Source organism: Equus asinus, chromosome 7 (assembly GCF_041296235.1).
Source record: "Equus asinus isolate D_3611 breed Donkey chromosome 7, EquAss-T2T_v2, whole genome shotgun sequence".
In the NCBI taxonomy this organism is placed as follows: domain Eukaryota; kingdom Metazoa; phylum Chordata; class Mammalia; order Perissodactyla; family Equidae; genus Equus; species Equus asinus.
The window spans coordinates 47,086,614-47,102,500 of record NC_091796.1 but is presented as its reverse complement, the minus strand read 5'-3'; positions in this window follow the sequence as shown (position 1 = coordinate 47,102,500).

The following is a 15,887-nucleotide window of genomic DNA, read 5'->3' as shown; positions in this document are numbered from 1 at the left end:
GAGGATAGTGAGCCACTATATGCTCAGTTATTTATCTCCCAACTTTTAGATGTATTGCCTACTCTTATATCAAACTAAAAATTAAGCTACAGTCAAAATGTCATTTATTCAACAACAATTTATTGAACACCATCATCCATCAAATTGTTCTACAACCCAGTAGTCTATGCAACGTTTCGTGAATAAATAGAAAAGACAAACGTAAGGCTTATAAATTTTACATATTATGTACAGATAACCTGAATCACAGTATAAAGTTTGAAATGAGACAGATCCTCCATTAGTCAGTCCCTGCATTAAGAGCTCAAGTATCTATATAATTAAACTTTCCATTTCTTATTAATGCATGATTTAACTTCCAGCTTTTTTCTTAAACTGACTCTACAGCATCCACTTTTAGGATATTTTGCACTTTTAAGAAAATCTCGTGTAAGTGAAACAAACAGAATAACTGGAACTGAGAACCTCATTCGACAAAGATTAACTTTCTTTTTTTCAACTCCTAATTGCAACAATAAAGATATTGCTAAAGGAGGGATTAATGTTAAAGGAATTCTGTGTCTACAAAACCTGACCTCAAAGGAAATAATTACAGAAAACGTATTAGGGACCAGTTGGAGTAATTCTTCAATTTAAACTATCAGTTGCAAAATGTAAATCTCTGATAAATTTTAAGTAATAGTGTCAAAGTTGCGCTAAACTAGTTACAAAGAAAATGCTCTATTCATGATTTTATATAAACATCCTTAACAAACGTTTTACTTTATTTATCTATACTATGTAACAATTTCATGTAACATTTTCAGGTCTTTCTAAAGACTGGTTCTAGATATTTTAAAAAGTATTGCAAGTTTACTTCAATTCTAAGTGTAGTATCTGCCTGAGTAATATGCCATATTACTTTCCAAAAGCTTTCTTTTAAGGAGGATCATTTAGAAAGACCTTTTCATGTCATATGAAGGGGTGATGTTCCATCAAAAGCCATCTGAGTCTAGTGTGTAGGTGTGTGTATAAAATACAAATGTTTGTTTTATATATATAAAATATGTGTGATATGCACACACATACATACAAACATATTAACATTAAAGTTAGAACAATGTATAAGGGGCTTTTAAATTACATTTGTTGACAGATGCTTATCAACATTTGTGTAAAATGTGAGGGACACATATGGAAGGCAACGTTTTTAGCACACAGAAACTATTATCTGTTCCTAGTTCCTTGTCCACCGTGTAATCCTCAATAAATTCCTTGATGTCTGTCCCCCATACCCAAAACCACCCCCCACCTCTTTTCTTAACCTATGAAATGAGTAGTAATATTTGACTGCAAAAGTGTTTAAGAACTTCCTATGGAAAAGTCTGTACTAAATACATAAATGTAGCAAGTATATTTTGCCATTATGAGTAATAAATTGTTTTCAATCTGGTTTTTTTCACTCTTATTAACTTGACATTTTTTCCTTCCATAAAACCTGAGTCACTAAATCCCTTTTTAAAATTTCTGATATAGATGCATAAGTACATTTCTACGTGTTGAACTTTATCAAGAAAGGAATGTTTAAAAATGCACAGTATACATCATTTGTTACACTACACTAATATAATTAACGAAACTTTAAAAATTTAATTACAACATATATAGAAACATATCAAGCTTGATGTTTGTCACTGTTGTCTTTTCTTTCTGAGGCTTTCATAACGACCGCAAAGGTCCTTGCTGATCCACTGAAACAATAGAAAGGGGGAAAAATTCTTTCTTTACTGTAGAAGTTGTGAAAAGAGCTTACACTAGCATGATATTTGCAAGTAACAAAAGGTACCTTTGAAGGTATTTTTTTAAAAGTGAGGCATCATCTCAAGAAAATAAATTGCAGCATATTAGAAAAACCAGATGGTATTCATTTGAGAATCCTAAAGAATTTAAGGATATAGATAAGTGATCTACTAGCAAAAAATGAGCATGTATCATTAAAAGAGTCCATAAAGGAAAAAAGCAGTTGATAGAAATTGCATCTGTCTTTTTAAGTATTGCTAATAGTATGTATTTGTAGAACTTTTTGGTAGGAATTGAAAATAATCACTGTAATCAGAACTCTAAAATTTATAGATAATGAAGTAAAGAGGGAATAATCGCATTTCCTAAAATGGCAAATTATGTTTCTCACATTTTGAAAAATTTATCATAAACAAATTTTTTCATGTTATATGTATCTAGATAATGATGCCTATGGATAAATATTTTAATGTTTTAGATATTACAAGTGAATTAATTTTATATATTTAAAATAGCACATGTAATTTGTTTTATGCCTCAAAATGTTACATTTACGTTTTTGTATTAATGAGCACAAAGAGATTTCTTTGATTGGCTAGTTTAACATAATTACTAAAATACCAGAATATCTGGTTAACACTACAGTTCCCAAAACCCAGAATATTGGTCATTAAAATCTGAAGATAATTAAAAGAAACGCTATAATGATAAGTAGTGGCTACAGTTAATAAAAAGGATAAAAATCAAATTTAAAAGTTAGAAGCTAAACATAACAAAGGAAAAATGTAACCATCTGGGAGCACCAGCTATTTGAAAGTTAGTTTTTAAAATTATGTAGATACCTCTTTGCTGTGATACAGTGGTGGCAGCATAAATAAATAAAATTCTTCCATGTTAAAAGAAATGATAATCGATATCATGCCTTTATTGCATCTTATTTTCAAAGAACTGAAACACTATACTCTCATTTGATCTCAAGTAATTTTTGAGGATTTTTTTCTTTAGACATCTATGAAAATACAGCAAAGGTTTTTATAAAGCTGGGGTTTCAGAAAAGAGGAGACACTCATGTTATAGACTTTTTATGTTATAGTGAGAGAGCTATATTGTATACCACTAGAGACATGGTATAAAAATAACAGAATTTTCAGCTGTAGGGATTTTTCTCATATGTGTTTGGAAATTGTTCAGAGTTAAATAGAATAAACTGTTTGCAGGTTGGAAATGAATGTTCTGTATTATATGGATTAACACTTTTCAAAGAATTAAAACACAGTAAATTCACTTACCTGTGAAGTTTTACTGAACAACACCTAACCTGTCTTTGATGATTCAGAAGGTACTTCATAAATTTTTGGTACTTTTGAATTAATATTTATGAATCTTCATTACCACTCTAATGAAGACATGCAGAGATATCAATTACTAAAGAATTCTGATGAGAGAATGCCATACCCATTAAGCTTTAACTGTATACAGACATGCCATTCTTGTCTGCCTACAATGTCAGTCTGACTATTTTCAATTTTGATAGCTTCATTCTCATAAACATAAAAGTCCCAAATTCAAAAGTAAGTATATTTCTTTGAATATACATTTTTTGAACCTCTATTTTTCCCTATTTTTATTTATGTGATCACGTGAGGTCCTCTCAGTGTTCATACTCCTAAGTCCCTACTTGGTAATTTCCAAAGAAATTCCTCAGGTTGGTCCAAATATAGAGGGAGAAGTAATTTTATACTGATATGAAACAGAGAAAGAATGATTGCTCTTAGTCTCACCTTTGACCCCATGTAGACACATGCCACTGAGCATACCCCTCAACAGTGGGACTTTCATAGACTCAATACATCATAGGTGGAGGTCAATATTCTTTTTTTTAAAGGAAGATTAGCCCTGAGCTCTGCTGCCAATCCTCCTCTTTTTGCTGAGGAAGACTGGCCCTGAGCTAACATCTGTGCCCATCTTCCTCCACTTTATATGTGGGACGCCTGCCACAGCATGGCTTGCCAAGCGGTGCCATGTCCGCACCCGGGATCCAAACTGGTGAACCCCTGGCCACGTGCAAACTTAACCGCTGCACCACCGGGCCAGCCCCGGTCAATATTCTTCTAAAGGAAAAAATTCTAACCATATAGTTCCTATCAGAGTTTTAAATCTTTTTATACATAGTTCTTTGGTCCTTATTCATGGCTTGTCCTCTCTTTAAAAACCTTTGGCCAGTGATTTTCCAAACTCACATTTGTTCTTTCTGACTGATATTATCAAGCCAATGTAAACCTTAGAAATTTCAAATATTTGCAAAATATATCAGTTCCTATTCATCTTTTTTCCTATAACATTCAAACTTTATTTAAACATTTTTCTCCTATGTCATCTGTATGGTATTATCCATTTGAGATAGTCAAATCCCCCTCTTTATGCTGCACATGATAATTTTCTGTTGCTATTTTGTTGTTTTCATATCTTGCCCTTTTCTAAGGGATTGCTTTTCTTTTCCTTTTAAAGGGCATTGACCCCTCCTACTAGAATTCAAAGTGAAGACAATGAAACCTAAAATGTTTCCCCCAATCTTCTTCCTCCTTTTCTTTATTTTTTATTAAAATTGTAACATAAAAATGTCACTCTGAAGAAAAGATTTGGGTTCACCATTCCCAGATTCCCTTCCCTAGGAAGAGAATACATTGTCTTTTAATCATGTTGGCCTTGCTTCTCCATAAGGCAATAAAAAAACAGTCTCAACAGAGGTTGCCAGTTATAACTTATGTATAAAAAATGGAATTAAAAACATTTGATGAGGCAGAATCTGTTCCGTAGGGACCCCGCCCCCCATATTTCCCAAGATTTTATTTTCTCCTTGTCTTCCTCTAGTCTCTCTTCTTAATTTTGTCTTGCATGATTCTTTCTCCGAAACATACCCTTAGGATTTTAAAAGGGCCTGCTTCCCTAATTTCCCCTTTTTTTTTTCTTTTCTTACCAGCATGCTTCTGCATTTATTTTCTATTGACTCTGTACTCTGACTGTCTACAAATATTCATTATAGTTCAAAGTCGCAATCTACCTTCTCTTCTGATGCATCAACTGCATATAAGCTGAGTTCTGTGAGATTATTTCCTTTTTCTTATTGACCAGATATATGGACTTGCTTTCGATTCACTGCATAGTTTTCCAAATGGATTTATATTGCTGGTACAGAAGCATGCCAACATCATCAATCTTATCTTGCTTCTTTCATGATTTTTTACCTGCCTTCAAATTGGCCAGTTTCCCCCATCACATTTCTAAATCTCCATCTCATGCATTTGGATGTTAAACCCTACACTTTCATGGTTTAACACTAAATCATGCCCTGTTTTGTGGGATGCCTTCTTCTGGGTATTCCCTGGCAACTCTACCTATCTCCCTTCTGGTGAATATAGTAAGTACCTTTCCCCTTTCTCCTATTTATTACAGGCTGAGTGTTGTGTCAACTATTAATGCATACTACTTGCAATCTGACAGTGTAAATTCTGGCAGAAGCTTTTACAGGGTGTAACCTGTTGGCCTAAGGGGTTGAAATTTCTCACACTCTTCTTCGTTTATTCTTAAGAAATATCTTCAATAACCAATTTTGCATGGACTCTATTAAAGTTTTACTTTTTCCTGAAAGCCTTCCTTGATTCTTTCCCCCTTTTTTCCTGCTTTCTACCCTCACCCTGCTCCGTACTATCAGCCTCCATGTGCCTAAAGTACCCACAGAAATAGTGCACATTTATTGTGGTGTGGTGGGCAGCTTCCAAGATGGCTCCCAATGGTCCCACCTTCTGGTAATCATGCTGTTGTGTCATCCCAACCCCTGAGTGTGGGCTGCATCTAGTGACCTGGTTTGAACAGATAGGATATAGCTAGAATGATGGGATGCTACTTCTGAGTTTAGATAACAAAAATTCCCCTCTCTCTGGCTTTTCTTTCTTGCTCACTCTAAGAGAAGCCACCTGCCATATTGTGAACTGCTCTATGCAGAGGCTCACATGACAAGGAAATGAGGGAGGGCTTCGACCAACAGTCAGCAAGAAACTGGGGCCCTCAGTCCCTCAGCCCATGAGAAACTGAGCCCCAGCGACAACCACGTAAGTGAGCTTAGAAATGGCTTCTTCTCCAGTCAAGCCTTCAGATAAGACTCCCCCACCCCACCGGCTCCAGCTGACACTTTTGCTGCAAACTTGTGAAAGACCCTTAGCCAGAAAACCCAGCTAAGCTGCTCCAAGAATCCGCACCCACAGAAATTGTGAGGTAACAAATGTTTATTTATGTCACTTAGTTTGGGGGTAATTATTTACACATCAATAGATAACTAATATACATGGTAGTATAAATATTATTTATATAATAGACTCTTTCATTAGCCTCTATAAGTAGTGATACTGTTCTAATGAAGTAGTCAGCTCTATTTCCTCAGGACCTAGCATAATGCCTGAACCATAATACTTGCTCAAAAAATATTTCTTGAATAAATGATCTGATAAGGATTTCCCATTTCTCTAAAACTTCTTTAATCACTGCTGCCAATAGCTTGGTGTATCAGCTGAGTTTTATCTTAGTCTGTTCAGGCTTCTATAACAGACTACCGTAGATTAGATGACTTATAACCAACAGAAATTTATTTCTCACAATTCTGGAGGCTCGAAGTCCAAGATCAAGGTGCCAGCAGATTCGGTGTCCGGTGAGGGCCTGCTTCCTAGTTCATAGATGACCATCTTCTTGCTGTATCCTCACATGGCAAAAGGGACTGGGGACTTCTCTGAGGTCTCCTTCATAAGGGCACTAATTTCATCCACGAGGGCTCCAAACTCATGACCTAATCACCTCCCAGAGCCCCACTTTTTAATACCATCACACTGGGCATATTTAATATACGAATTTGTGGGGGGACACAAACATTCAGTCTATAGCAAGTTTCTTGGTAACTAATTTAGGCAAACTTAAGCAGGAAAGCAATGTATTGAAAGCATAACAGGTAGCTCACAGAATGGAGGAAGGCTGGGGAAGGATGTTCAGAGAAGGCACAAGCACCAGGAGAGACTAAAATCTGTGAAAGCTCAGTCAAGGTCCTGCCTCAGGGACATCGGTCAGGGATATCATGTTGTAGGATACTTGGGATCTGCTAGACGTTAGATTCCACTGCTGCCATTCTGGCTTTTTATATCCTTCCATAAAGACCTCGGGTTCAGAGTGGGGCATCTGTTGTCTGAGCTGAGGTCACTTGCCTGTGCCCCTGCCAGGGTACGGAGGAAAGGACTGTCTGCCCACCTTTTGGTAGATGGCAGTGAGTTCCTACCTCCCTCCAAAATCTCCCAAGGTGGCATTTTCCCAAAGAGGAAAGGAACCAGATGCTGGAAGGGCCAAAAATGACAAAAAGTCATACCATCAAACAATAAACGAGTTCTTTCTAACTTCGGTAGGCAACTCACCATTTAGAGCAGCAGCTCTTTCATTAGAAGCTTTAGTAGTCTCTTTTAGGTAATTTCTTTTTCTTTTTAAACTTTCTCACCAAATGAACTCTCTTTTTAGCACAAACTCTCTAAAATAATAGTGCGTGCATAAATATTGGCCGCTGTTCCTTTCTTGCCACCCACTTGCCATCTAGCAGTATAGTCCATTTTCTAGTCAGGTATGTGACAAAGTAAAAGAGCATGTTTATATGTTTTCTTTTCTCAGGAATGAAAAGGCCTAGATTAACACTTTTGGTCTACGAAAATAAATTTACAAAGCACCCAGTGCTGGACCTGGTCCCCACTGTAAAGCCAGTGAATGGCATTTCCCTTCCCGCCACATGTGTTTTCCCAGAGTAATTGGAGCTTTTCTTCCTATAAACTTTTGTAATGATACTTCTATGGTTGTGGAATGAATTATGAATATTTATCTTCCCTACTCTTATCTATTTTTTTAACCTATGTTCTTTAATTATGTGTTTTCAGGCCCAACAAAAACTCACTTGCTAATCTAGATCCTCATAATCTGTATTTATTTCTGTATATTATCACTGCCATTTCCTGGGCCTCACTTCTTTCTTCTTTCTCCTACTTCTCCATCACGTGGTGGAGATGCAACATCCCACTAATGATCCCCTTTGCTTGATTTCTGGAATTTTCCTTGAGCTCCTCCCTGTACCCACATCTTTGCTTGTGTTCCAAATGTTTTTATCTTTCGTGTTGCTGGCTTTCTCTATTTGCCTTTCCTTCTTCACATTCTTTCTTTTGGCCTTCTTTATTTTTTCTTCCCAACCACCTTAAAAACTCTTTCTCTGGGTGTTCTCCTATTGAACCTCACATTTACACCTTTATTTTAATTGAAGAATTCTCTAAGATTGTTTTACTTCTTTCTCTTTTTCTGCCTATTTTGCTTTATATCAACTATAATTTTTAACCATGTGTCATTATTCCAACACACATTTATGATGTATTTATTCTGTAATAAGAACTGCATGAGGCGCTAAGGAGGCCAAAAAGGATAAACTGGAATTCTGCCCTCAGGAGTTCAAGATCTAGCAAAGAAGGCCAACTTCTAAAAAAAAAAAAACAACAAAAAACAAAATTATAATAAAACATGATAAGCACCATCCTAAGAGGATAATCAAAATACTTGAGAACACAACAAATGGAGAGATTGATTCTGCTTGAGAAGGTTGAAGCAGGCTTCACAGGAGAGGTGGTGTTCAACCTGGGTTTTGAAGGATGAATAGGATTTTACCAGACAGAAATGGGGAAAGCTGTCAGGCACACAGCTGAGTAAATTCATGGGTTTTGCAGGCTGTTCACAAGGAGATGAGCGGGGGCTGAAAGCCAACCCACATTCTGCTTGTTACCACTGGTACCCCGGCTATATCAGCCCAGAGGAAGGAGCATGAGGACTAGCATGGTTTGGAAGAAGCGAATGCCATACAGCCTATCATTTTTCCCCTTTTGCTCCTATTCTCTAGGCTTGAAGTCCCTAATCAAGAGTCTTTCCAAATTTAAATTCTTCCTAGATCAATATACGTAGTAGATGTGTAGCCAGCCTCACAATCTGTAGTATTTCTAGGCAAACGGCTATTCTATTCTTTTCTTTCTCACATTTATAATGTTTCTCAATACACATAACTGTAAAATATCTCCTTAACAATACAAATGTCTCATCTCTAGCTACTGTTTAAAAATAATGTTTATTGCCCTTTGCTTCATTAAAGCTATTAGCACAAAGGTCAATCACAAGTTCTCTCTTTTTCTCTTCTTGTCTTACTGTTTATATTGTTCCTCCAAAAGAAACTTTTGGAAAAGTGGCTCGCTTCTAACACACACACACACATCCAGACTTTCTGGAATTTCAGTAAACCACCTATCATTTTAGACCTGAGAGAGATCTAAGGGGCATGAGAACTAACCTCATGCCTCCTATTTACTGATACAGAAACGAAATCTCAGAGGCACAGAGATTTGCTCCAAGTCAGGGAGTTAGTTAATAGAAGAATCACCTGCAATTATTTTTTAAAATATTTCTATAGCATAGTTCCAACAAGGGCCATTGTTCATGTTTCCGTACTGTTGATGAATCATTTGGTCTTCCTCATATCAGAAACTTGATATGGGATACATTATTCCTTTGCTAACTTTTTTGTTTTTAACTTTGGAGCCTCTGCAGACCCAGGGAACTAATACACATTCCAGCAACTTGCCCTTCCTGCCTTTCCTTTTTCACGTGTTCGTTTCTCTACGACCAGTTTTTCCCACTCCTCTGAGTTTGGTCCTCTCTTTCTGTGATGGCTTATGGTTTGCTCCCTGCTTGTTTTGCCAGTGCTATGTTTCATACATTCTCAGCCCCTCCAGAAGGATCCTGCTCTTCTGCCTGGGCTGAGCTCCCATGTTCCATCCTTTATCTGCTTGCTGATGCCCTGACCACCTCTGCTGGCCTCCATAGGGAGCATGAGAGAAAGGATCTCTACAAGACAAAACTCCCAATTCCCCTTAGCACTTGCCCTGCTAGTCATTCTTAGAATTTGTATTCATCTTTTTAGAGAGATTCACACAAAGTTTTAGTTTTTAGAAATAATTTGGGGATAGCATATAAATTGGCGCTAATGAATACACAACTTAAAATCTATACGTGGATTCCTTATCATAACAACATTTTTATATTTATGCCTTTGTCTCTCTAGTCCTGGAACGTCACTTTCATAAGATCTTCAAGTGGCCAGAGCAGTCTTTTGAAAATATAAATCAGGTCATGTCACTCCTTGTTTTAAATTCTCCAATGCTTTTCCGTTGCAATTAGACTGAAATCCAGGCCCCTTATCACAGGATCGATGGCCTTGCAGAATATGGCCCCTGCACCTCTCTGACTTCATGCCTCTCCATTGGCCTCTCCTGTCTCACTGAGCTCGTGCTACACTGACATTTCCAGTTCTCAAACACACCAAGCACTTTCTCACCTCAGGGCCTTTGCACTTACTGTGCTTTCTGCCTGGGAGAGTCAGCCCCCAGAGCCCCGTGAGCTTTGACTGGCTGCTCCTTTCCAGCATTCAGTCCCTCTGCACTTATTCTCTACTCTATCGCTTCTGTTGTTTTCTTCATTGTACTTACCACTCTCTGAAATTACCTTGTTCATTTATTTGTTTATTATCGTTGGTCTCCTCTCTGTAGAATAGCACTGTCTGGTGGAACTTTCTGCAATAATGGAAATGTTCTCTATGCTTCACAATATGGCAGCCAGTAGCTACATGTGGCTATCGAGCACTTGAAACGTGGCTAGTGAAATACAATGTGTTTTGTGTGGCTTCATCCAAAAAGTCAACGAAATACTAGAAAGTATCAGCCAACTCTTGGGTAGAGTCATTGGGCATCTACAGCTGAAATATTGCTGTAATTCTAGTTGCTCTACTTTAATAAAAACCTCACAGCGCAGGGACAGGTCAGGGGAATACCGAATAAAATAAAATAATGATGGAGGAGTTTCTGCAGGGCAATGTTAGCTCAAACAGTGCCTGGGTGTGAATGACACAGAGGGATCCTCTTGGGCGGACATAGCTGCCCAGCCTGGGCCCCTTCCTTGGGGAGGAGAGTGCCCAATGGATTTGAGCCAGCACTCACCTCCTCAGGAGCTCCTTTGTTTAGGGTCTGCCTGCACAAGCATAAGGGTTGACCCTGTGTTTCTGAAAAGGGTTAAAATTATTTGTGTTCTTCAGCCTAGAATGGTCTGAGTACTACGCAAATAGTCACATGATAACGTTTTACAAAATTGCAAAGTACACAGTAAAATATATATATTTTTTGAGAGAGAGGGGGAGAGAAGCAGATAAAGTGATTGTTTTGTTTATCAACCTTGAAATACTATAATTGGGGCCCACTTTGAAACTGCAGTGTTATAACCAAAAACTTAAAAAGCAATTATTACTTTTACAGATAAACTTCTGAAACTTACACTCCTAGATTACAGACTAAAATGTATGTCTTTTAAAGAAGTTCCAATAGACAATTATAGATGAAAAGAATAATTCACCATTTAAAAGTAATTTAATTATTTCAAAATCCAGATCTGCATGGTCTTAAGCTATATTCCAGAATCCTGATGATCTATTCCTATTTCATGCCCGTGACTACCTCTCTAACACTCTTTCCTTAGGAGGTTGTCAATGACCCCTATCTTTCCAGAATCATCAGTTTTTCTCTGCCTTCTCCTTCCATGGTTCAACCTGCAACATTCAGCTCTGATGACCATCCACTCCTTGGAATTCAACAAACATTTTATAGAGAGCTTATTATGTGCCAGACACTGTGTGAAATGGCAAGGAAATAAAAATCCTTTTCCTCAAGTTGTTCATAGTTTATTGGGGAGGCAGGCATGTGAATAAGTAATTTCAGTCCAGTATGATGAGCGCAGAGGAGATACATGGTCTAGATCCTTACGTAGCATAGAGAATGGAATGATTAACACCATTGGGAGATAGGGGAGCAGGGAGTTCTTTCCTAAGAAAGTACTTGGGTTTAAAGGGGGGACAAAAATTTGCTTGCCAGATAATATGGAAGGCCTGGCATTCCAAACAGAGGAGACACAATGTACCAAGGATGGACATGCGAAGGAGCGGAGAACCACAAATAGTCTGGGGCTGCAGACTACAAATAGGGTGGGAAATTTGAATGGAGACTCAGTAGGTGGTAAGGCTGCGTTGGGAGGCTTGATAGGAGCTGGAACAGGGAGCCCCTGAAGGCTTTAAGCAGAGGAGTAATAGGATCTGATCTGTGCTTTGGAAAGATGGCTATGGTAGGGCACAGGGAAGGGGGAAAGAGAAATGCGAAGAGACCAGTTAGGGACTATGTGAGGCAGGCATGTGAGGGTCAGAGCTCTAGTTACAGGTATTGACAGTAGGGATAAGAGTTGTAGATCACTGAAGGGTGATCTAAGGATGGAACCTAAGCCCTGGTGATTGGTTGGATGGGAAATGGAGGAAGAAATGCTGACTCTCACACCTCTGGCTTGGGTAGATCAGGGAATGGGAATGCCATCAACCAAATTAGGGTGGGCAAAGGCCAGAACAAGTGCTGATGAAGACACAGGAAGCTGAGGCTTGGCCTTGCTAATTTGAACGATGTCAAATGTTAGAGGGGATAGAAGGTAAAAGAATCTCAGCTTTGTCACTTACTTACCTGTCTTACCTCAGGCAAATCATATAACTTCTCTGGGCTTCGATTGCTTTACCTGTAAAGCTGCTGGCACAGTGCCTGGTGTATACTATTTTCATATTATCGGATTTCCCCAACAACCCTGGGAGGTATGGGAAAGGTATTACAGTAGTCACCCTTATCCGAGGTTTCACTTTCCATGGTTTCAGTTCCCTGCGGTTAACCGTGGTCCGAAAACATTAAATGGAAAAATTCCAGAGATAAACAATTCATCAGTTTTAAATTGCCTGCTCTCTGCTCTGTTCTGCCTGGGATGTGAGTCATCCCTTTCTCCAGCAGATGGTCACTGTCCACGCTGCCCGCCCACTGGTCACTTTAGTAGCCTCTGGGTTATCAGCTCGGCTCTGGCAGTGCTTGTGTTCAAGTCACCCTTATTTTACTTAATAATGGGGGGCTTGGAACGTATCCTTCTTAGATAAGAGGAGATCACTACATTCTCAAGAAATTGAAGCCCCAAGTAACTTGCAGAAATTATAATGGTGTGTGTAAAAGTACTTTGTAAAATGATACTCTCTATTTGCTATTGTTGGTTTTTCCTTTTGTTTTACTCATAGTCAGTACCACAACAATTCACATATAATTGGTCTTTTATTGTCCCATGGGGATAATGGTTTTCACAGTTTCATGGTAGCCTAAGGGCAAAGACTGGTCCTCGATATCATTTATGCTGAGTGCTGAGAACGCAGGGCATTCTTAGTCCAAACTTACCTGATGGACTGGCCTATAGAGATCGCCTTGGTGAGTGGCTAGAGCTTTCTTTGGTAGTTTATTCCACCATCAGCTGCCTCTGAATGGCATTAACCCCAAGGGAGAAAAACAGAATTCTCTGGGCAATATAGCAAATTGAATATTAGAGAATCTATGCATTGGCTGTGTTATACATTCCCAGGAATCACAATATTCTGGATTTACTGTGTTTCCAAAATGGAACATTTATAATGCTAAAAATTAAGAAATATTCATTTTAATTTTATGTTGGCAGTAAAACTGAGAAACATGATCATGCTGAAAATGTCCTGAGTCTGTTGCAGAATAAAAAGTTGTTTTTAAAAAACTAACAACTTTGAGCACAAGGCAGTTTCTGTTTTCACTTTACCCTCAAGTGCTCATTGCCCACATGAGTCGGAACCCATGATAATAATAAAATAATTATAATTTTGTTTTACTGTATTTTGACACTGAATTTGATCCACAAAGGTCTGCATATTTCAGGTAAGAAAAAAATGAAACTGGCTAGAAGAGGCTGATATTTTTCATAATCTTATATTCTCTCTGAAGAGACCTTTGTCATCATTTACATACTTCTTACTAAAAATTTCCTTGTTGATAATCTGAGCACTCTGAGCACACCGATAAATCCAACTCTCAACACAAAGAATCCCAAACAATATTTTTAAAGAATTTATCAATTACTGAAGCAATGCTTTATTCTGAACATTTCACCTCTGTGTGCAGCTACTAGGAAAGACAATTAAAGAGTAATGCAAATAGCATTTGTTTCTGGACCTCCTTATCACTGTGTTTGTAGGGATTGATGATTCCCTGGGGTTTTTTTTTTTTTTTTTTTTTTTGGAAAGAGAAATATATAGATTGGAGAGGAAAACTTTAAGCCTGTACTCTGCACTGAAATTTCATTTTGAAATGCATCCAGTTCAAGGGTTAAATGAAAGCAAAGTAGTCACTTCAACCATGTTTTTGAAGAAAATAAAACAGCTTGATGTAAGTTAAATGAAGGGAATCTATGACTTAAAAGAAATGGACAGATAGAGAAAGAGGTCAGAAGATTAAATTTTCCCTGAGGGGAAAGTCCTCCTTTGGAATCATTAACCTCCTTCTAGGTCACTCCTGGAACAACAGCGGGAAATCCTCCTGCCTGGAAAGATGGGTGCATCCCAGCAGCCCACTGACCTGGCGACTGAGAGACAGCCCGACTGTGCCCCCAATTCCCCTTCAGGCATGTTTGATTTCAAGACCTCTGTTTTAAAGAAACAGGATCACTCCATTTTGAACTCTGAAATAACAAAATATAAAGTATGTTTTAAACATGAAAGGTCTAGTGCTGTTTCCCATAGACAAAGGAAATACATAAAAAACAACGGCAGTTGTCTCTGAATTGCAGTGATTTTGTGAGTTTTTCCCCATTTTGCCACACTTTCGATAGGATTTTCTTATAGTTCTTAAATTTTAAAAAGAGTTAATTGTCTTTGCTTTAAAAATATGTGATTATTCTATATCTGTACGGATTTTTTTTTGCTTTTGTCATTAACTAGTGTTAAGAGGATGTCCCTGAGTGGAGCAGGCAAGCTTTTCTCTTAGTGTGTATTAACCACTCTTTCAATGTATTTTCCGAAATTTCTGTTATTTATAGACTGATTCATGAAAACGAGACATGGGTATATTAGTAATAAACTCTTCAGACTAAAATGAAATTATTTTTTAGAAACCCCAAAACAAAATACAGATATGTCATAGCAAATTTATTTTTAAATTGCTCCCTTCAATTTCTGTTTTCCTGCACCAAATTAAGAATAAGTATAATTATCAATGTGTTGTGGTTAAACAACATTTCATTAAAATAAAGCTAATTTCTAAGCTACAAAATGATAGCCATGCCAGCTTTGCACCCCAAGCTTTCCTAACAGAATGCAACACGAGTACAACTCCACGCTAAAAATAGAATTTGACTACTGATCACAGAGCATGAAACAGAAGAATAAGCCAAAGTTAAGACAAATATCAAAAGCTCTGAAGAGTGCAAGAGCCCCTTATGCAGTTTTTCCCCTCCTCTTTGATGTCTTTAACTTGATACTAAGAAAAGGGACAAGATCTTTTTAAGAGTTGCAAGGAAAAGAAAGGTGGATGAAGCACTCACTGCTAGACAGAGAAACAGGAAGGTGCTCTGTTCAAGTTTCACAAGAGGTTTGTATATTTTTTTCCCAAAATTGGTTCTAAAGCAAGAGAGGATGTTAAAGATTTTAAAAGACAATATGGCAATTTCACAATCCCTAGAGAATAAAGACAAACTGAAGCATCAATGAGAAAGGAGACGGAAATGTACTTTGTGTGGGCAGCCTCGGTGTGGGGACTGGCCTCTGCTGAACCCACGTGCCTCAGCAGTCATTACCTGCATGCTCATGTTCACACACTGATGGAATAGCCAAGAAGTAAGACCCGGAGACGGCGCGTAGGTAACTGAGTATGTAATAGAAATTGGGTACAAAGGTAACAATTTCCTGACTGGGGTATGGTAAGAAAAAGAATTGTATGCCTCACTGTTTTCTAGCCAAAATGCATTTCTGAAGCAGGAAATCAAAAACACATCACAAACCTTACAACTAGACTAAACACATTAAATCTGCTGATATTAGTAACTGTCACGAGGCTGCCAGGCTCAGGGAGCAGCGGCTACTGACAGCC